This window comes from Pseudophryne corroboree, chromosome 1 (genome assembly GCF_028390025.1).
Source record: "Pseudophryne corroboree isolate aPseCor3 chromosome 1, aPseCor3.hap2, whole genome shotgun sequence".
Taxonomy (NCBI): domain Eukaryota; kingdom Metazoa; phylum Chordata; class Amphibia; order Anura; family Myobatrachidae; genus Pseudophryne; species Pseudophryne corroboree.
In genome coordinates this window covers 1007409036-1007432363 of record NC_086444.1, presented here as the reverse complement: position 1 = coordinate 1007432363, position 23328 = coordinate 1007409036, and the positions used below count along the sequence as shown (strand labels likewise).

Genomic DNA, 23328 nt, shown 5'->3' with positions numbered 1-23328 from the left:
ATCTCGATCAGTTCGTTTTCAGAAATTATTAATATTGGTTTAGTGACAATTTGTATTTTAGTTCTCTTTGACTTCCATAAAACAATGTCACAACTGGATTTCAATATATACTACTCTGACTAGCACTAACAATAGTGGAGCTTTAGGATGATCAAAGTTTCTTTTTAAACATGCTCACAGATTATACCTACAGTATGTAAACTCTCTATTTATGCCCTGACTAATAACTCCAAAGCTTTACCATAAAGAAAGAGACTCATCTACACCTCCTGCAGGACAAGAAATACAGTACAGTAACCTTTACATCAAGGCTGCAATGTGTATGGTCTTATAGTTAGAAAGACCAGGGGGTATAAATCAGTTGTTGAGCATTCGAGTGCATGTCGAGAGGTCCCTGGTTAAAATCCAGGTGCCCCATATAATTTGCTTTTAATGTATAGCAACCCTTTGAAGTCTTTACATCGTTTGGGACTCAAGTAATGTAAAAACATACTCAAGTGGCAGTCAGGCAACAAAAAATGTTGACATTTCAACTTAATACTTTACCTCAGGAAAGTACAGTATCAGTGGGAGGTTTTTACAGCTAATTTTGATAGAGAATAATACAGCATAAAATAACTGTACATGAAGGATGAATGCTTTATTCCTAACTAACTTTGATAAATAAGGGAGTATTGGGCATTAACATGGCAGTATTCAAAATTATTTTGTACAGCCATATTTTCAACTCCGACTGATTTTGGAATTAGTCCATAAGGCATACATGCATTCAGAACATCTGAGCCCACTGACCCAAAAATCAAATATTTTATTTTCTTAGCAAAAATGTACCACGATAAAATAGTTTTCAGAAATTATTAATATTGGTTTGGTAACAATTTGTATTTTAGTTCAGTTTTGCTTCCATAAAACAATGTCACAACTGGATTTCAATATATCCTACTCTGGCTAGCATAACTATAGTGGAACTTTAGGATGATCAAAGTTTCTTTTTGAGCATGCTCACAGATTATACCTGCAGTATGTGAACTCTCTATTTATGCCCTGACTAATAACTCCAAAGCATTACCATAAAGAAACAGACTCATCTTCGCCTCCTGCAGGACAAGAAATACAGTACAGTAACCTCTACATCAAGGCTGCAATGTGTATGTGCTCATAGCTAGAAAGAGCATGGGGTATAGCTCAGTGGTAGAGCATTCGACTGTAGATCGAGAGGTCCCTGGTTCAAATCCGGGTACTCCCTATTACTTGCTTTTAATGTATAGCATCACTTTGCAGTCTATACCTTGTTTGGGACTCAAGTAATGAAAAATATACTCAAGTGGCAGTCAGGCAACAAAAAATGTTGAAATGTCAACTTAATACTTTACCTCAGGAAAGTACAGTATCAGTGGCAGGTTTTGACTTCTACTTTTGATAGAGATTTATACAGGATAAAATCACTATACATGAAGGATAAATGCTTTATTCCTAAATAACTGATAAATAAGGGAGTATTGGGCATTAACATGGCAGAATTACATTTTTTTTGGTGCAGCCATGTTTTGAACTCATACTGATTTTGCAATTAGTCCATAAGGCATACATGCATTCAGAACATCTGAGCCCACTGACCTAAAAATCAAATATTTTATTTTATTACCAAAATGTATCTCGATCAGTTAGTTTTCAGAAATTATTAATATTGGTTTAGTGACAAAGTTCTCTGTGGCTTCCATAAAACAATGTCACAACTGGATTTCAATATATACTACTCTGACTAGCACGAACAATAGTGGAGCTTTAGGATGATCAAAGTTTCTTTTTAAACATGCTCACAGATTATACCTACAGTATGTAAACTCTCTATTTATGCCCTGACTAATTACTCCAAAGCTTTACCATAAAGAAACAGACTCATCTTCAACTCCTGCAGGACAAGAAATAGAGTACAGTAACCTTTACATTAAGGCTGCAATGTGTATGATCTTATAGTTAGAAAGACCAGGGGGTATAAATCAGTTGTTGAGCATTCGAGTGCATGTTGAGAGGTCCCTGGTTCAAATCCAGGTGCCCCCTATAATTTGCTTTTAATGTATAGCGTCCCTTGGCAGTCTATACCTCGTTTGGGACTCAAGTAATGTAAAAAACATACTCAAGTGGCAGTCAGGCAACAAAAAATGTTGACATTTCAACTTAATACTTTACCTCAGGAAAGTACAGTATCAGTGGAAGGTTTTTACAGCTACTTTTGATAGAGAATTATACAGCATAAAATAACTACATGAAGGATGAATGCTTTATTCCTAACTAACTTTGATAAATAAGGGAGTATTGGGCATTAACATGGCAGAATTCAAAATTATTTGGTACAGCCATGTTTTCAACTCCGACTGATTTTGCAATTAGTCCATAAGGCATACATGCATTCAGAACATCTGAGCCCACTGACCCAAAAATCTAATATTTTACTTTCTTAGCAAAAATGTACCACGGTAAAATAGTTTTCAGAAATTATTAATATTAGTTTGGTAACAATTTGTATTTTAGTTCAGTTTTGCTTCCATAAAACAATGTCACAACTGGATTTCAATATATCCTACTCTGATTAGCACTAACTATAGTGGAACTTTAGGATGATCAAAGTTTCTTTTTGAGCATGCTCAAAGATTATACCTGCAGTATGTGAACTCTCTATTTATGCCCTGACTAATAACTCCAAAGCATTACCATAAACAAACAGACTCATCGTCGCCTCCTGCAGGACAAGAAATACAGTACAGTAACCTTTACATCAAGCCGACAATGTGTATGTGCTCATAGTTAAAAAGAGCAGGGGGTATAGCTCAGTGGTAGAGCATTCGACTGCAGATCGAGAGGTCCTTGGTTCAAATCCGGGTGCCCCCTATTACTTGCTTTTAATGTATAGCATCACTTTGCAGTCTATACCTTGTTTGGGACTCAAGTAATGAAAAACATACTCAAGTTGCAGTCAGGCAACAAAAAATTTTGAAATGTCAACTTAATACTTTACCTCAGGAAAGTACAGTATCAGTGGCAGGTTTTGACTGCTACTTTTGATAGAGAATTATACAGGATAAAATCACTATACATGAAGGATGAATGCTTTATTCCTAACTAACTTTGATAAATAAGGGAGAATTGGGCATTATCATGGCAGTATTCAAAATTATTTGGTACAGCCATGTTTTCAACTCCGACTGATTTTGCAATTAGTCCATAAGGCATACATGCATTCAGAACATCTGAGCCCACTGACCCAAAAATCAGATATTTTATTTTCTTAGCAAAAATGTACCACGATAAAATAGTTTTCAGAAATTATTAATATTGGTTTGGTAACAATTTGTATTTTAGTTCAGTTTTGCTTCCATAAAACAATGTCACAACTGGATTTCAATATATCCTACTCTGGCTAGCATAACTATAGTGGAACTTTAGGATGATCAAAGTTTCTTTTTGAGCATGCTCAAAGATTATACCTGCAGTATGTGAACTCTCTATTTATGCCCTGACTAATAACTCCAAAGCATTACCATAAAGAAACAGACTCATCTTCACCTCCTGCAGGACAAGAAATACAGTACAGTAACCTTTACATCAAGGCAGCAATGTGTATGTGCTTATAGTTAGAAAGAGCAGGGGGTATAGCTCAGTGGTAGAGCATTCGACTGCAGATTGAGAGATCCCTGGTTCAAATCCGGGTGCCCCCTATTACTTGCTTTTAATGTATAGCATCACTTTGCAGTCTATACCTTGTTTGGGACTCAAGTAATGAAAAACATACTCAAGTGGCAGTCAGGCAACAAAAAATGTTGAAATGTCAACTTAATACACTTTACCTCAGGAAAGTACAGTATCAGTGGCAGGTTTTGACTGCTACTTTTGATAGAGAATTATACAGGATAAAATCAGTATACATGAAGGATGAATGCTTTATTCCTAACTAACTTTGATAAATAAGGGAGAATTGGGCATTAACATGGCAGAATTCAAAATTATTTGGTACACCATGTTTTCAACTCCGACTGATTTTGCAATTAGTCCATAAGGCATACATGCATTCAGAAAATCTGAGCCCACTGACCCAAAAATCAAATATTTTATTTTCTTAGCAAAAATGTACAACGATAAAATAGTTTTCACAAATTATTAATATTTTTTTAGTGACAATTTGTATTTTAGTTCTCTTTGACTTCCATAAAACAATGTCACAACTGGATTTCAATATATACTACTCTGACTAGCATGGACAATAGTGGAGCTTTAGGATGATCAAAGTTTCTTTTTAAACATGCTCACAGATTATACCTACAGTATGTAAACTCTCTATTTATGCCCTGACTAATAACTCCAAAGCTTTACCATAAAGAAACAGACTCATCTTCGCCTCCTGCAGGACAAGAAATACAGTACAGTAACCTTTACGTCAAGGCTGCAATGTGTATGGTCTTATAGTTGGAAAGACCAGGGGGTATAAATCAGTTGTTGAGCATTCGAGTGCATGTCGAGAGGTCCCTGGTTAAAATCCAGGTGCCCCCTATAATTTGCTTTTAATGTATAGCAACCCTTTGCAGTCTTTACATCGTTTGGGACTCAAGTAATGTAAAAACATACTCAAGTGGCAGTCAGGCAACAAAAAATGTTGACATTTCAACTTAATACTTTACCTCAGGAAAGTACAGTATCAGTGGGAGGTTTTTACAGCTACTTTTGATAGAGAATTATACAGCATAAAATAACTGTACATGAAAGATGAATGCTTTATTCCTAACTAACTTTGATAAATAAGGGAGTATTGGGCATAAACATGGCAGTATTCAAAATTATTTGGTACAGCCATATTTTCAACTCCGACTGATTTTGCAATTAGTCCGTAAGGCATACATGCATTCAGAACATCTGAGCCCACTGACCCAAAAATCAAATATTTTATTTTCTTAGCAAAAATGTACCACGATAAAATAGTTTTCAGAAATTATTAATATTGGTTTGGTAACAATTTGTATTTTAGTTCAGTTTTGCTTCCATAAAACAATGTCACAACTGGATTTCAATATATCCTACTCTGGCTAGCATAACTATAGTGGAACTTTAGGATGATCAAAGTTTCTTTTTGAGCATGCTCAAAGATTATACCTGCAGTATGTGAACTCTCTATTTATGCCCTGACTAATAACTCCAAAGCATTACCATAAAGAAACAGACTCATCTTCGCCTCCTGCAGGACAAGAAATACAGTACAGTAACCTTTACATCAAGGCTGCAATGTGTATGTGCTCATAGTTAGAAAGAGCAGGGGGTATAGCTCAGTGGTAGAGCATTCGACTGCAGATCGAGAGGTCCCTGGTTCAAATACAGGTGCCCCCTATTACTTGCTTTTAATGTATAGCATCACTTTGCAGTCTATACCTTGTTTGGGACTCAAGTAATGAAAAACATACTCAAGTGGCAGTCAGGCAACAAAAATTTTTGAAATGTCAACTTAATACTTTACCTCAGGAAAGTACAGTATCAGTGGCAGGTTTTGACTGCTACTTTTGATAGAGAATTATACAGGATAAAATCACTATACATGAAGGATGAATGCTTTATTCCTAAATAACTGATAAATAAGGGAGTATTGGGCATTAACATGGCAGAATTACATTTTTTTTGGTGCAGCCATGTTTTGAACTCATACTGATTTTGCAATTAGTCCATAAGGCATACATGCATTCAGAACATCTGAGCCCACTGACCTAAAAATCAAATATTTTATTTTATTACCAAAATGTATCTCGATCAGTTAGTTTTCAGAAATGATTAATATTGGTTTAGTGACAATTTGTATTTTAGTTCTCTTTGGCTTCCATAAAACAATGTCACAACTGGATTTCAATATATCCTACTCTGACTAGCACTAACTATAGTGGAACTTTAGGATGATCAAAGTTTCTTTTTAAACATGCTCACAGATTATACCTACAGTACGTAAACTCTCTATTTATGCCCTGACTAATAACTCAAAAGCTTTACCATAAAGAAACAGACTCATCTTCGCCTCCTGCAGGACAAGAAATACAGTACAGTAACCTTTACGTCAAGGCTGCAATGTGTATGGTCTTATAGTTGGAAAGACCAGGGGGTATAAATCAGTTGTTGAGCATTCGAGTGCATGTCGAGAGGTCCCTGGTTAAAATCCAGGTGCCCCCTATAATTTGCTTTTAATGTATAGCAACCCTTTGCAGTCTTTACATCGTTTGGGACTCAAGTAATGTAAAAACATACTCAAGTGGCAGTCAGGCAACAAAAAATGTTGACATTTCAACTTAATACTTTACCTCAGGAAAGTACAGTATCAGTGGGAGGTTTTTACAGCTACTTTTGATAGAGAATTATACAGCATAAAATAACTGTACATGAAAGATGAATGCTTTATTCCTAACTAACTTTGATAAATAAGGGAGTATTGGGCATAAACATGGCAGTATTCAAAATTATTTGGTACAGCCATATTTTCAACTCCGACTGATTTTGCAATTAGTCCGTAAGGCATACATGCATTCAGAACATCTGAGCCCACTGACCCAAAAATCAAATATTTTATTTTCTTAGCAAAAATGTACCACGATAAAATAGTTTTCAGAAATTATTAATATTGATTTGGTAACAATTTGTATTTTAGTTCAGTTTTGCTTCCATAAAACAATGTCACAACTGGATTTCAATATATCCTACTCTGTCTAGCATAACTATAGTGGAACTTTAGGATGATCAAAGTTTCTTTTTGAGCATGCTCACAGATTATACTTGCAGTATGTGAACTCTCTATTTATGCCCTGACTAATAACTCCAAAGCATTACCATAAAGAAACAGACTCATCTTCGTCTCCTGCAGGACAAGAAATACAGTACAGTAACCTCTACATCAAGGCTGCAATGTGTATGTGCTTATAGTTAGAAAGAGCAGGGGGTATATCTCAGTGGTAGAGCATTCGACTGCAGATTGAGAGCTCTTTGGTTTAAATCTGGGTGCCCCCTCATTACTTGCTTTTAATGTATAGCATCACTTTGCAGTCTATACCTTGTTTGGGACTCAAGTAATGAAAAACATACTCAAGTGGCAGTCAGGCAACAAAAAATGTTGAAATGTCAACTTAATACTTTACCTCGGGAAAGTACAGTATCAGTGGCAGGTTTTGACTGCTACTTTTGATAGAGAATAATACAGCATAAAATAACTGTACATGAAGGATGAATGCTTTATTCCTAACTAACTTTGATAAATAAGGGAGTATTGGGCATTAACATGGCAGTATTCAAAATTATTTGGTACAGCCATTATTTTCAACTCCGACTGATTTTGCAATTAGTCCATAAGGCATACATGCATTCAGAACATCTGAGCCCACTGACCCAAAAATCAAATATTTTATTTTCTTAGCAAAAATGTACCACGATAAAATAGTTTTCAGAAATTATTAATATTGATTTGGTAACAATTTGTATTTTAGTTCAGTTTTGCTTCCATAAAACAATGTCACAACTGGATTTCAATATATCCTACTCTGGCTAGCATAACTATAGTGGAACTTTAGGATGATCAAAGTTTCTTTTTGAGCATGCTCACAGATTATACCTGCAGTATGTGAACTCTCTATTTATGCCCTGACTAATAACTCCAAAGCATTACCATAAAGAAACAGACTCATCTTCGTCTCCTGCAGGACAAGAAATACAGTACAGTAACCTCTACATCAAGGCTGCAATGTGTATGTGCTCATAGTTAGAAAGAGCAGCGGGTATATCTCAGTGGTAGAGCATTCGACTGCAGATCGAGAGGTCCCTGGTTCAAATCCGGGTGCCCCCTCATTACTTGCTTTTAATGTATAGCATCACTTTGCAGTCTATACCTCGTTTGGGACTCAACTAATGAAAAACATACTCAAGTGGCAGTTAGGCAACAAAAAATGTTGAAATGTCAACTTAATACTTTACCTCAGGAAAGTACAGTATCAGTGGCAGGTTTTGACTGCTACTTTTGATAGAGAATATTACAGGATAAAATCACTATACATGAAGGATTAATGCTTTATTCCTAACTAACTTTGATAAATAAGGGAGTATTGGGCATTAACATGGCAGAATTACAATTTTTTTTGGTGCAGCCATGTTTTGAACTCATACTGATTTTGCAATTAGTCCATAAGGCATACATGCATTCAGAACATCTGAGCCCACTGACCTAAAAATCAAATATTTTATTTTATTACCAAAATGTATCTCGATCAGTTCGTTTTCAGAAATTATTAATATTGGTTTAGTGACAATTTGTATTTTAGTTCACTTTGACTTCCATAAAACAATGTCACAACTGGATTTCAATATATACTACTCTGACTAGCACTAACAATAGTGGAGCTTTAGGATGATCAAAGTTTCTTTTTAAACATGCTCACAGATTATACCTACAGTATGTAAACTCTCTATTTATGCCCTGACTAATAACTCCAAAGCTTTACCATAAAGAAAGAGACTCATCTACACCTCCTGCAGGACAAGAAATACAGTACAGTAACCTTTACATCAAGGCTGCAATGTGTATGGTCTTATAGTTAGAAAGACCAGGGGGTATAAATCAGTTGTTGAGCATTCGAGTGCATGTCGAGAGGTCCCTGGTTAAAATCCAGGTGCCCCATATAATTTGCTTTTAATGTATAGCAACCCTTTGAAGTCTTTACATCGTTTGGGACTCAAGTAATGTAAAAACATACTCAAGTGGCAGTCAGGCAACAAAAAATGTTGACATTTCAACTTAATACTTTACCTCAGGAAAGTACAGTATCAGTGGGAGGTTTTTACAGCTAATTTTGATAGAGAATAATACAGCATAAAATAACTGTACATGAAGGATGAATGCTTTATTCCTAACTAACTTTGATAAATAAGGGAGTATTGGGCATTAACATGGCAGTATTCAAAATTATTTTGTACAGCCATATTTTCAACTCCGACTGATTTTGGAATTAGTCCATAAGGCATACATGCATTCAGAACATCTGAGCCCACTGACCCAAAAAGCAAATATTTTATTTTCTTAGCAAAAATGTACCACGATAAAATAGTTTTCAGAAATTATTAATATTGGTTTGGTAACAATTTGTATTTTAGTTCAGTTTTGCTTCCATAAAACAATGTCACAACTGGATTTCAATATATCCTACTCTGGCTAGCATAACTATTGTGGAACTTTAGGATGATCAAAGTTTCTTTTTGAGCATGCTCACAGATTATACCTGCAGTATGTGAACTCTCTATTTATGCCCTGACTAATAACTCCAAAGCATTACCATAAAGAAACAGACTCATCTTCGCCTCCTGCAGGACAAGAAATACAGTACAGTAACCTCTACATCAAGGCTGCAATGTGTATGTGCTCATAGTTAGAAAGAGCAGGGGGTATAGCTCAGTGGTAGAGCATTCGACTGCAGATCGAGAGGTCCCTGGTTCAAATCTGGGTACTCCCTATTACTTGCTTTTAATGTATAGCATCACTTTGCAGTCTATACCTTGTTTGGGACTCAAGTAATGAAAAATATACTCAAGTGGCAGTCAGGCAACAAAAAATGTTGAAATGTCAACATAATACTTTACCTCAGGAAAGTACAGTATCAGTGGCAGGTTTTGACTGCTACTTTTGATAGAGATTTATACAGGATAAAATCACTATACATGAAGGATAAATGCTTTATTCCTAAATAACTGATAAATAAGGGAGTATTGGGCATTAACATGGCAGAATTACATTTTTTTTGGTGCAGCCATGTTTTGAACTCATACTGATTTTGCAATTAGTCCATAAGGCATACATGCATTCAGAACATCTGAGCCCACTGACCTAAAAATCAAATATTTTATTTTATTACCAAAATGTATCTCGATCAGTTAGTTTTCAGAAATTATTAATATTGGTTTAGTGACAAAGTTCTCTTTGGCTTCCATAAAACAATGTCACAACTGGATTTCAATATATACTACTCTGACTAGCACGAACAATAGTGGAGCTTTAGGATGATCAAAGTTTCTTTTTAAACATGCTCACAGATTATACCTACAGTATGTAAACTCTCTATTTATGCCCTGACTAATAACTCCAAAGCTTTACCATAAAGAAACAGACTCATCTTCAACTCCTGCAGGACAAGAAATAGAGTACAGTAACCTTTACATCAAGGCTGCAATGTGTATGATCTTATAGTTAGAAAAACCAGGGGGTATAAATCAGTTGTTAAGCATTCGAGTGCATGTTGAGAGGTCCCTGGTTCAAATCCAGGTGCCCCCTATAATTTGCTTTTAATGTATAGCGTCCCTTGGCAGTCTATACCTCGTTTGGGACTCAAGTAATGTAAAAAACATACTCAAGTGGCAGTCAGGCAACAAAAAATGTTGACATTTCAACTTAATACTTTACCTCAGGAAAGTACAGTATCAGTGGAAGGTTTTTACAGCTACTTTTGATAGAGAATTATACAGCATAAAATAACTACATGAAGGATGAATGCTTTATTCCTAACTAACTTTGATAAATAAGGGAGTATTGGGCATTAACATGGCAGAATTCAAAATTATTTGGTACAGCCATGTTTTCAACTCCGACTGATTTTGCAATTAGTCCATAAGGCATACATGCATTCAGAACATCTGAGCCCACTGACCCAAAAATCTAATATTTTACTTTCTTAGCAAAAATGTACCACGGTAAAATAGTTTTCAGAAATTATTAATATTAGTTTGGTAACAATTTGTATTTTAGTTCAGTTTTGCTTCCATAAAACAATGTCACAACTGGATTTCAATATATCCTACTCTGATTAGCACTAACTATAGTGGAACTTTAGGATGATCAAAGTTTCTTTTTGAGCATGCTCAAAGATTATACCTGCAGTATGTGAACTCTCTATTTATGCCCTGACTAATAACTCCAAAGCATTACCATAAACAAACAGACTCATCTTCGCCTCCTGCAGGACAAGAAATACAGTACAGTAACCTTTACATCAAGCCTACAATGTGTATGTGCTCATAGTTAAAAAGAGCAGGGGGTATAGCTCAGTGGTAGAGCATTCGACTGCAGATCGAGAGGTCCTTGGTTCAAATCCGGGTGCCCCCTATTACTTGCTTTTAATGTATAGCATCATTTTACAGTCTATACCTTGTTTGGGACTCAAGTAATGAAAAACATACTCAAGTTGCAGTCAGGCAACAAAAAATTTTGAAATGTCAACTTAATACTTTACCTCAGGAAAGTACAGTATCAGTGGCAGGTTTTGACTGCTACTTTTGATAGAGAATTATACAGGATAAAATCACTATACATGAAGGATGAATGCTTTATTCCTAACTAACTTTGATAAATAAGGGAGAATTGGGCATTAACATGGCAGAATTCAAAATTAATTGGTACAGCCATGTTTTCAACTCCGACTGATTTTGCAATTAGTCCATAAGGCATACATGCATTCAGAACATCTGAGCCCACTGACCCAAAAATCAAATATTTTATTTTCTTAGCAAAAATGTACCACGATAAAATAGTTTTCAGAAATTATTAATATTGATTTGGTAACAATTTGTATTTTAGTTCAGTTTTGCTTCCATAAAACAATGTCACAACTGGATTTCAATATATCCTACTCTGGCTAGCATAACTATAGTGGAACTTTAGGATGATCAAAGTTTCTTTTTGAGCATGCTCACAGATTATACCTGCAGTATGTGAACTCTCTATTTATGCCCTGACTAATAACTCCAAAGCATTACCATAAAGAAACAGACTCATCTTCGTCTCCTGCAGGACAAGAAATACAGTACAGTAACCTCTACATCAAGGCTGCAATGTGTATGTGCTCATAGTTAGAAAGAGCAGCGGGTATATCTCAGTGGTAGAGCATTCGACTGCAGATCGAGAGGTCCCTGGTTCAAATCCGGGTGCCCCCTCATTACTTGCTTTTAATGTATAGCATCACTTTGCAGTCTATACCTCGTTTGGGACTCAACTAATGAAAAACATACTCAAGTGGCAGTTAGGCAACAAAAAATGTTGAAATGTCAACTTAATACTTTACCTCAGGAAAGTACAGTATCAGTGGCAGGTTTTGACTGCTACTTTTGATAGAGAATATTACAGGATAAAATCACTATACATGAAGGATTAATGCTTTATTCCTAACTAACTTTGATAAATAAGGGAGTATTGGGCATTAACATGGCAGAATTACAATTTTTTTTGGTGCAGCCATGTTTTGAACTCATACTGATTTTGCAATTAGTCCATAAGGCATACATGCATTCAGAACATCTGAGCCCACTGACCTAAAAATCAAATATTTTATTTTATTACCAAAATGTATCTCGATCAGTTCGTTTTCAGAAATTATTAATATTGGTTTAGTGACAATTTGTATTTTAGTTCACTTTGACTTCCATAAAACAATGTCACAACTGGATTTCAATATATACTACTCTGACTAGCACTAACAATAGTGGAGCTTTAGGATGATCAAAGTTTCTTTTTAAACATGCTCACAGATTATACCTACAGTATGTAAACTCTCTATTTATGCCCTGACTAATAACTCCAAAGCTTTACCATAAAGAAAGAGACTCATCTACACCTCCTGCAGGACAAGAAATACAGTACAGTAACCTTTACATCAAGGCTGCAATGTGTATGGTCTTATAGTTAGAAAGACCAGGGGGTATAAATCAGTTGTTGAGCATTCGAGTGCATGTCGAGAGGTCCCTGGTTAAAATCCAGGTGCCCCATATAATTTGCTTTTAATGTATAGCAACCCTTTGAAGTCTTTACATCGTTTGGGACTCAAGTAATGTAAAAACATACTCAAGTGGCAGTCAGGCAACAAAAAATGTTGACATTTCAACTTAATACTTTACCTCAGGAAAGTACAGTATCAGTGGGAGGTTTTTACAGCTAATTTTGATAGAGAATAATACAGCATAAAATAACTGTACATGAAGGATGAATGCTTTATTCCTAACTAACTTTGATAAATAAGGGAGTATTGGGCATTAACATGGCAGTATTCAAAATTATTTTGTACAGCCATATTTTCAACTCCGACTGATTTTGGAATTAGTCCATAAGGCATACATGCATTCAGAACATCTGAGCCCACTGACCCAAAAAGCAAATATTTTATTTTCTTAGCAAAAATGTACCACGATAAAATAGTTTTCAGAAATTATTAATATTGGTTTGGTAACAATTTGTATTTTAGTTCAGTTTTGCTTCCATAAAACAATGTCACAACTGGATTTCAATATATCCTACTCTGGCTAGCATAACTATTGTGGAACTTTAGGATGATCAAAGTTTCTTTTTGAGCATGCTCACAGATTATACCTGCAGTATGTGAACTCTCTATTTATGCCCTGACTAATAACTCCAAAGCATTACCATAAAGAAACAGACTCATCTTCGCCTCCTGCAGGACAAGAAATACAGTACAGTAACCTCTACATCAAGGCTGCAATGTGTATGTGCTCATAGTTAGAAAGAGCAGGGGGTATAGCTCAGTGGTAGAGCATTCGACTGCAGATCGAGAGGTCCCTGGTTCAAATCTGGGTACTCCCTATTACTTGCTTTTAATGTATAGCATCACTTTGCAGTCTATACCTTGTTTGGGACTCAAGTAATGAAAAATATACTCAAGTGGCAGTCAGGCAACAAAAAATGTTGAAATGTCAACATAATACTTTACCTCAGGAAAGTACAGTATCAGTGGCAGGTTTTGACTGCTACTTTTGATAGAGATTTATACAGGATAAAATCACTATACATGAAGGATAAATGCTTTATTCCTAAATAACTGATAAATAAGGGAGTATTGGGCATTAACATGGCAGAATTACATTTTTTTTGGTGCAGCCATGTTTTGAACTCATACTGATTTTGCAATTAGTCCATAAGGCATACATGCATTCAGAACATCTGAGCCCACTGACCTAAAAATCAAATATTTTATTTTATTACCAAAATGTATCTCGATCAGTTAGTTTTCAGAAATTATTAATATTGGTTTAGTGACAAAGTTCTCTTTGGCTTCCATAAAACAATGTCACAACTGGATTTCAATATATACTACTCTGACTAGCACGAACAATAGTGGAGCTTTAGGATGATCAAAGTTTCTTTTTAAACATGCTCACAGATTATACCTACAGTATGTAAACTCTCTATTTATGCCCTGACTAATAACTCCAAAGCTTTACCATAAAGAAACAGACTCATCTTCAACTCCTGCAGGACAAGAAATAGAGTACAGTAACCTTTACATCAAGGCTGCAATGTGTATGATCTTATAGTTAGAAAAACCAGGGGGTATAAATCAGTTGTTAAGCATTCGAGTGCATGTTGAGAGGTCCCTGGTTCAAATCCAGGTGCCCCCTATAATTTGCTTTTAATGTATAGCGTCCCTTGGCAGTCTATACCTCGTTTGGGACTCAAGTAATGTAAAAAACATACTCAAGTGGCAGTCAGGCAACAAAAAATGTTGACATTTCAACTTAATACTTTACCTCAGGAAAGTACAGTATCAGTGGAAGGTTTTTACAGCTACTTTTGATAGAGAATTATACAGCATAAAATAACTACATGAAGGATGAATGCTTTATTCCTAACTAACTTTGATAAATAAGGGAGTATTGGGCATTAACATGGCAGAATTCAAAATTATTTGGTACAGCCATGTTTTCAACTCCGACTGATTTTGCAATTAGTCCATAAGGCATACATGCATTCAGAACATCTGAGCCCACTGACCCAAAAATCTAATATTTTACTTTCTTAGCAAAAATGTACCACGGTAAAATAGTTTTCAGAAATTATTAATATTAGTTTGGTAACAATTTGTATTTTAGTTCAGTTTTGCTTCCATAAAACAATGTCACAACTGGATTTCAATATATCCTACTCTGATTAGCACTAACTATAGTGGAACTTTAGGATGATCAAAGTTTCTTTTTGAGCATGCTCAAAGATTATACCTGCAGTATGTGAACTCTCTATTTATGCCCTGACTAATAACTCCAAAGCATTACCATAAACAAACAGACTCATCTTCGCCTCCTGCAGGACAAGAAATACAGTACAGTAACCTTTACATCAAGCCTACAATGTGTATGTGCTCATAGTTAAAAAGAGCAGGGGGTATAGCTCAGTGGTAGAGCATTCGACTGCAGATCGAGAGGTCCTTGGTTCAAATCCGGGTGCCCCCTATTACTTGCTTTTAATGTATAGCATCATTTTACAGTCTATACCTTGTTTGGGACTCAAGTAATGAAAAACATACTCAAGTTGCAGTCAGGCAACAAAAAATTTTGAAATGTCAACTTAATACTTTACCTCAGGAAAGTACAGTATCAGTGGCAGGTTTTGACTGCTACTTTTGATAGAGAATTATACAGGATAAAATCACTATACATGAAGGATGAATGCTTTATTCCTAACTAACTTTGATAAATAAGGGAGAATTGGGCATTAACATGGCAGAATTCAAAATTAATTGGTACAGCCATGTTTTCAACTCCGACTGATTTTGCAATTAGTCCATAAGGCATACATGCATTCAGAACATCTGAGCCCACTGACCCAAAAATCAGATATTTTATTTTCTTAGCAAAAATGTACCACGATAAAATAGTTTTCAGAAATTATTAATATTGGTTTGGTAACAATTTGTATTTTAGTTCAGTTTTGCTTCCCTAAAACAATGTCACAACTGGATTTCAATATATCATACTCTGACTAGCACTAACTATAGTGGAACTTTAGGATGATCAAATTTTCTTTTTGAGCATGTTCACAGATTATACCTGCAGTATGTGAACTCTCTATTTATGCCCTGACTAATAACTCCAAAGCATTACCATAAAGAAACAGACTCATCTTCACCTCCTGCAGGACAAGAAATACAGTACAGTAACCTTTACATCAAGGCAGCAATGTGTATGTGCTTATAGTTAGAAAGAGCAGGGGGTATAGCTCAGTGGTAGAGCATTCGACTGCAGATTGAGAGATCCCTGGTTCAAATCCGGGTGCCCCCTATTACTTGCTTTTAATGTATAGCATCACTTTGCAGTCTATACCTTGTTTGGGACTCAAGTAATGAAAAACATACTCAAGTGGCAGTCAGGCAACAAAAAATGTTGAAATGTCAACTTAATACACTTTACCTCAGGAAAGTACAGTATCAGTGGCAGGTTTTGACTGCTACTTTTGATAGAGAATTATACAGGATAAAATCAGTATACATGAAGGATGAATGCTTTATTCCTAACTAACTTTGATAAATAAGGGAGAATTGGGCATTAACATGGCAGAATTCAAAATTATTTGGTACACCATGTTTTCAACTCCGACTGATTTTGCAATTAGTCCATAAGGCATACATGCATTCAGAAAATCTGAGCCCACTGACCCAAAAATCAAATATTTTATTTTCTTAGCAAAAATGTACAACGATAAAATAGTTTTCACAAATTATTAATATTTTTTTAGTGACAATTTGTATTTTAGTTCTCTTTGACTTCCATAAAACAATGTCACAACTGGATTTCAATATATACTACTCTGACTAGCATGGACAATAGTGGAGCTTTAGGATGATCAAAGTTTCTTTTTAAACATGCTCACAGATTATACCTACAGTATGTAAACTCTCTATTTATGCCCTGACTAATAACTCCAAAGCTTTACCATAAAGAAACAGACTCATCTTCGCCTCCTGCAGGACAAGAAATACAGTACAGTAACCTTTACGTCAAGGCTGCAATGTGTATGGTCTTATAGTTGGAAAGACCAGGGGGTATAAATCAGTTGTTGAGCATTCGAGTGCATGTCGAGAGGTCCCTGGTTAAAATCCAGGTGCCCCCTATAATTTGCTTTTAATGTATAGCAACCCTTTGCAGTCTTTACATCGTTTGGGACTCAAGTAATGTAAAAACATACTCAAGTGGCAGTCAGGCAACAAAAAATGTTGACATTTCAACTTAATACTTTACCTCAGGAAAGTACAGTATCAGTGGGAGGTTTTTACAGCTACTTTTGATAGAGAATTATACAGCATAAAATAACTGTACATGAAAGATGAATGCTTTATTCCTAACTAACTTTGATAAATAAGGGAGTATTGGGCATAAACATGGCAGTATTCAAAATTATTTGGTACAGCCATATTTTCAACTCCGACTGATTTTGCAATTAGTCCGTAAGGCATACATGCATTCAGAACATCTGAGCCCACTGACCCAAAAATCAAATATTTTATTTTCTTAGCAAAAATGTACCACGATAAAATAGTTTTCAGAAATTATTAATATTGGTTTGGTAACAATTTGTATTTTAGTTCAGTTTTGCTTCCATAAAACAATGTCACAACTGGATTTCAATATATCCTACTCTGGCTAGCATAACTATAGTGGAACTTTAGGATGATCAAAGTTTCTTTTTGAGCATGCTCAAAGATTATACCTGCAGTATGTGAACTCTCTATTTATGCCCTGACTAATAACTCCAAAGCATTACCATAAAGAAACAGACTCATCTTCGCCTCCTGCAGGACAAGAAATACAGTACAGTAACCTTTACATCAAGGCTGCAATGTGTATGTGCTCATAGTTAGAAAGAGCAGGGGGTATAGCTCAGTGGTAGAGCATTCGACTGCAGATCGAGAGGTCCCTGGTTCAAATACAGGTGCCCCCTATTACTTGCTTTTAATGTATAGCATCACTTTGCAGTCTATACCTTGTTTGGGACTCAAGTAATGAAAAATATACTCAAGTGGCAGTCAGGCAACAAAAATTTTTGAAATGTCAACTTAATACTTTACCTCAGGAAAGTACAGTATCAGTGGCAGGTTTTGACTGCTACTTTTGATAGAGAATTATACAGGATAAAATCACTATACATGAAGGATGAATGCTTTATTCCTAAATAACTGATAAATAAGGGAGTATTGGGCATTAACATGGCAGAATTACATTTTTTTTGGTGCAGCCATGTTTTGAACTCATACTGATTTTGCAATTAGTCCATAAGGCATACATGCATTCAGAACATCTGAGCCCACTGACCTAAAAATCAAATATTTTATTTTATTACCAAAATGTATCTCGATCAGTTAGTTTTCAGAAATGATTAATATTGGTTTAGTGACAATTTGTATTTTAGTTCTCTTTGGCTTCCATAAAACAATGTCACAACTGGATTTCAATATATCCTACTCTGACTAGCACTAACTATAGTGGAACTTTAGGATGATCAAAGTTTCTTTTTAAACATGCTCACAGATTATACCTACAGTACGTAAACTCTCTATTTATGCCCTGACTAATAACTCAAAAGCTTTACCATAAAGAAACAGACTCATCTACACCTCCTGCAGGACAAGAAATATAGTACAGTAACCTCTACATCAAGGCTGCAATGTGTATGGTCTTATAGTTGGAAAGACCAGGGGGTATAAATCAGTTGTTGAGCAATCGAGTGCATGTCGAGAGGTCCCTGGTTAAAATCCAGGTGCCCCCTATAATTTGCTTTTAATGTATAGCAACCCTTTGTAGTCTTTACATTGTTTGGGACTCAAGTAATGTAAAAACATACTCAAGTGGCAGTCAGGCAACAAAAAATGTTGACATTACAACTTAATACTTTACCTCAGGAAAGTACAGTATCAGTGGGAGGTTTTTACAGCTACTTTTGATAGAGAATAATACAGCATAAAATAACTGTACATGAAGGATGAATGCTTTAATCCTAACTAACTTTGATAAATAAGGGAGTATTGGGCATTAACATGGCAGTATTCAAAATTATTTGGTACAGCCATATTTTCAACTCCGACTGATTTTGCAATTAGTCCATAAGGCATACATGCATTCAGAACATCTGAGCCCACTGACCCAAAAATCAAATATTTTATTTTCTTAGCAAAAATGTACCACGATAAAATAGTTTTCAGAAATTATTAATATTGATTTGGTAACAATTTGTATTTTAGTTCAGTTTTGCTTCCATAAAACAATGTCACAACTGGATTTCAATATATCCTACTCTGTCTAGCATAACTATAGTGGAACTTTAGGATGATCAAAGTTTCTTTTTGAGCATGCTCACAGATTATACCTGCAGTATGTGAACTCTCTATTTATGCCCTGACTAATAACTCCAAAGCATTACCATAAAGAAACAGACTCATCTTCGTCTCCTGCAGGACAAGAAATACAGTACAGTAACCTCTACATCAAGGCTGCAATGTGTATGTGCTTATAGTTAGAAAGAGCAGGGGGTATATCTCAGTGGTAGAGCATTCGACTGCAGATTGAGAGCTCTTTGGTTTAAATCTGGGTGCCCCCTCATTACTTGCTTTTAATGTATAGCATCACTTTGCAGTCTATACCTTGTTTGGGACTCAAGTAATGAAAAACATACTCAAGTGGCAGTCAGGCAACAAAAAATGTTGAAATGTCAACTTAATACTTTACCTCAGGAAAGTACAGTATCAGTGGCAGGTTTTGACTGCTACTTTTGATAGAGAATAATACAGCATAAAATAACTGTACATGAAGGATGAATGCTTTATTCCTAACTAACTTTGATAAATAAGGGAGTATTGGGCATTAACATGGCAGTATTCAAAATTATTTGGTACAGCCATTATTTTCAACTCCGACTGATTTTGCAATTAGTCCATAAGGCATACATGCATTCAGAACATCTGAGCCCACTGACCCAAAAATCAAATATTTTATTTTCTTAGCAAAAATGTACCACGATAAAATAGTTTTCAGAAATTATTAATATTGATTTGGTAACAATTTGTATTTTAGTTCAGTTTTGCTTCCATAAAACAATGTCACAACTGGATTTCAATATATCCTACTCTGGCTAGCATAACTATAGTGGAACTTTAGGATGATCAAAGTTTCTTTTTGAGCATGCTCACAGATTATACCTGCAGTATGTGAACTCTCTATTTATGCCCTGACTATTAACTCCAAAGCATTACCATAAAGAAACAGACTCATCTTCGTCTCCTGCAGGACAAGAAATACAGTACAGTAACCTCTACATCAAGGCTGCAATGTGTATGTGCTTATAGTTGGAAAGAGCAGGGGGTATAGCTCAGTGGTAGAGCATTCGACTGCAGATTGAGAGATCCCTAGTTCAAATCCGGGTGCCCCCTCATTACTTGATTTTAATGTATAGCATCACTTTGCAGTCTATACCTCGTTTGGGACTCAACTAATGAAAAACATACTCAAGTGGCAGTTAGGCAACAAAAAATTTTGAAATGTCAACTTAATACTTTACCTCAGGAAAGTACAGTATCAGTGGCAGGTTTTGACTGCTACTTTTGATAGAGAATATTACAGGATAAAATCACTATACATGAAGGATTAATGCTTTATTCCTAATTAACTTTGATAAATAAGGGAGTATTGGGCATTAACATGGCAGAATTACAATTTTTTTTGGTGCAGCCATGTTTTGAACTCATACTGATTTTGCAATAAGTCCATAAGGCATACATGCATTCAGAACATCTGAGCCCACTGACCTAAAAATCAAATATTTTATGTTATTACCAAAATGTATCTCGATCAGTTCGTTTTCAGAAATTATTAATATTGGTTTAGTGACAATTTGTATTTTAGTTCTCTTTGACTTCCATAAAACAATGTCACAACTGGATTTCAATATATACTACTCTGGCTAGCACTAACAATAGTGGAGCTTTAGGATGATCAAAGTTTCTTTGTAAACATGCTCACAGATTATACCTACAGTATGTAAACTCTCTATTTATGCCCTGACTAATAACTCCAAAGCTTTACCATAAAGAAAGAGACTCATCTACACCTCCTGCAGGACAAGAAATACAGTACAGTAACCTTTACATCAAGGCTGCAATGTGTATGGTCTTATAGTTAGAAAGACCAGGGGGTATAAATCAGTTGTTGAGCATTCAAGTGCATGTCGAGAGGTCCCTGGTTAAAATCCAGGTGCCCCATATAATTTGCTTTTAATGTATAGCAACCCTTTGAAGTCTTTACATCGTTTGGGACTCAAGTAATGTAAAAACATACTCAAGTGGCAGTCAGGCAACAAAAAATGTTGACATTTCAACTTAATACTTTACCTCAGGAAAGTACAGTATCAGTGGGAGGTTTTTACAGCTACTTTTGATAGAGAATAATACAGCATAAAATAACTGTACATGAAGGATGAATGCTTTATTCCTAACTAACTTTGATAAATAAGGGAGTATTGGGCATTAACATGGCAGTATTCAAAATTATTTGGTACAGCCATATTTTCAACTCTGACTGATTTTGCAATTAGTCCATAAGGCATACATGCATTCAGAACATCTGAGCCCACTGACCCAAAAATCAAATATTTTATTTTCTTAGCAAAAATGTACCACGATAAAATAGTTTTCAGAAATTATTAATATTGATTTGGTAACAATTTGTATTTTAGTTCAGTTTTGCTTCCATAAAACAATGTCACAACTGGATTTCAATATATCCTACTCTGGCTAGCATAACTATAGTGGAACTTTAGGATGATCAAAGTTTCTTTTTGAGCATGCTCACAGATTATACCTGCAGTATGTGAACTCTCTATTTATGCCCTGACTAATAACTCCAAAGCATTACCATAAAGAAACAGACTCATCTTCGTCTCCTGCAGGACAAGAAATACAGTACAGTAACCTCTACATCAAGGCTGCAATGTGTATGTGCTTACAGTTAGAAAGAGCAGGGGGTATATCTCAGTGGTAGAGCATTCGACTGCAGATTGAGAGGTCTTTGGTTCAAATCTGGGTGCCCCCTCATTACTTGCTTTTAATGTATAGCATCACTTTGCAGTCTATACCTTGTTTGGGACTCAAGTAATGAAAAACATACTCAAGTGGCAGTTAGGCAACAAAAAATTTTGAAATGTCAACTTAATACTTTACCTCAGGAAAGTACAGTATCAGTGGCAGGTTTTGACTGCTACTTTTGATAGAGAATATTACAGGATAAAATCACTATACATGAAGGATTAATGCTTTATTCCTAACTAACTTTGATAAATAAGGGAGTATTGGGCATTAACATGGCAGAATTACAATTTTTTTTGGTGCAGCCATGTTTTGAACTCATACTGATTTTGCAATTAGTCCATAAGGCATACATGCATTCAGAACATCTGAGCCCACTGACCTAAAAATCAAATATTTTATTTTATTACCAAAATGTATCTCGATCAGTTAGTTTTCAGAAATTATTAATATTGGTTTAGTGACAAAGTTCTCTTTGGCTTCCATAAAACAATGTCACAACTGGATTTCAATATATACTACTCTGACTAGCACGAACAATAGTGGAGCTTTAGGATGATCAAAGTTTCTTTTTAAACATGCTCACAGATTATACCTACAGTATGTAAACTCTCTATTTATGCCCTGACTAATAACTCCAAAGCTTTACCATAAAGAAACAGACTCATCTTCAACTCCTGCAGGACAAGAAATAGAGTACAGTAACCTTTACATCAAGGCTGCAATGTGTATGATCTTATAGTTAGAAAGACCAGGGGGTATAAATCAGTTGTTGAGCATTCGAGTGCATGTTGAGAGGTCCCTTGTTCAAATTCAGGTGCCCCCTATAATTTGCTTTTAATGTATAGCGTCCCTTGGCAGTCTATACCTCGTTTGGGACTCAAGTAATGTAAAAAACATACTAAAGTGGCAGTCAGGCAACAAAAAATGTTGACATTTCAACTTAATACTTTACCTCAGGAAAGTACAGTATCAGTGGAAGGTTTTTACAGCTACTTTTGATAGAGAATTATACAGCATAAAATAACTACATGAAGGATGAATGCTTTATTCCTAACTAACTTTGATAAATAAGGGAGTATTGGGCATTAACATGGCAGAATTCAAAATTATTTGGTACAGCCATGTTTTCAACTCCGACTGATTTTGCAATTAGTCCATAAGGCATACATGCATTCAGAACATCTGAGCCCACTGACCCAAAAATCTAATATTTTACTTTCTTAGCAAAAATGTACCACGGTAAAATAGTTTTCAGAAATTATTAATATTAGTTTGGTAACAATTTGTATTTTAGTTCAGTTTTGCTTCCATAAAACAATGTCACAACTGGATTTCAATATATCCTACTCTGATTAGCACTAACTATAGTGGAACTTTAGGATGATCAAAGTTTCTTTTTGAGCATGCTCAAAGATTATACCTGCAG

General features: G+C 35.3%; 13 non-coding genes across 13 annotated transcripts; all 13 read left to right on the top strand.

Annotated features, from left to right (window-relative positions):
• The first annotated feature begins 1174 nt into the window (after positions 1-1174).
• TRNAY-GUA (transfer RNA tyrosine (anticodon GUA)) lies at positions 1175-1246 on the top strand. The gene has a single exon. It is a non-coding gene; the product is annotated as a tRNA-Tyr (tRNA).
• Positions 1247-2817: 1571 nt separating this feature from the next.
• TRNAC-GCA (transfer RNA cysteine (anticodon GCA)) lies at positions 2818-2889 on the top strand. The gene has a single exon. It is a non-coding gene; the product is annotated as a tRNA-Cys (tRNA).
• Positions 2890-3644: 755 nt separating this feature from the next.
• On the top strand, positions 3645-3716 carry TRNAC-GCA (transfer RNA cysteine (anticodon GCA)). The gene has a single exon. It is a non-coding gene; the product is annotated as a tRNA-Cys (tRNA).
• Positions 3717-5301: 1585 nt separating this feature from the next.
• Positions 5302-5373, top strand: TRNAC-GCA (transfer RNA cysteine (anticodon GCA)). Its single transcript has one exon. It is a non-coding gene; the product is annotated as a tRNA-Cys (tRNA).
• A 2410-nt stretch (positions 5374-7783) lies between these two features.
• On the top strand, positions 7784-7855 carry TRNAC-GCA (transfer RNA cysteine (anticodon GCA)). Its single transcript has one exon. It is a non-coding gene; the product is annotated as a tRNA-Cys (tRNA).
• A 1585-nt stretch (positions 7856-9440) lies between these two features.
• TRNAC-GCA (transfer RNA cysteine (anticodon GCA)) lies at positions 9441-9512 on the top strand. Its single transcript has one exon. It is a non-coding gene; the product is annotated as a tRNA-Cys (tRNA).
• A 1571-nt stretch (positions 9513-11083) lies between these two features.
• On the top strand, positions 11084-11155 carry TRNAC-GCA (transfer RNA cysteine (anticodon GCA)). Its single transcript has one exon. It is a non-coding gene; the product is annotated as a tRNA-Cys (tRNA).
• A 755-nt stretch (positions 11156-11910) lies between these two features.
• On the top strand, positions 11911-11982 carry TRNAC-GCA (transfer RNA cysteine (anticodon GCA)). Its single transcript has one exon. It is a non-coding gene; the product is annotated as a tRNA-Cys (tRNA).
• A 1585-nt stretch (positions 11983-13567) lies between these two features.
• Positions 13568-13639, top strand: TRNAC-GCA (transfer RNA cysteine (anticodon GCA)). The gene has a single exon. It is a non-coding gene; the product is annotated as a tRNA-Cys (tRNA).
• Positions 13640-15210: 1571 nt separating this feature from the next.
• On the top strand, positions 15211-15282 carry TRNAC-GCA (transfer RNA cysteine (anticodon GCA)). Its single transcript has one exon. It is a non-coding gene; the product is annotated as a tRNA-Cys (tRNA).
• Positions 15283-16038: 756 nt separating this feature from the next.
• On the top strand, positions 16039-16110 carry TRNAC-GCA (transfer RNA cysteine (anticodon GCA)). Its single transcript has one exon. It is a non-coding gene; the product is annotated as a tRNA-Cys (tRNA).
• Positions 16111-17695: 1585 nt separating this feature from the next.
• Positions 17696-17767, top strand: TRNAC-GCA (transfer RNA cysteine (anticodon GCA)). Its single transcript has one exon. It is a non-coding gene; the product is annotated as a tRNA-Cys (tRNA).
• Positions 17768-20177: 2410 nt separating this feature from the next.
• TRNAC-GCA (transfer RNA cysteine (anticodon GCA)) lies at positions 20178-20249 on the top strand. The gene has a single exon. It is a non-coding gene; the product is annotated as a tRNA-Cys (tRNA).
• Positions 20250-23328: the final 3079 nt, after the last annotated feature.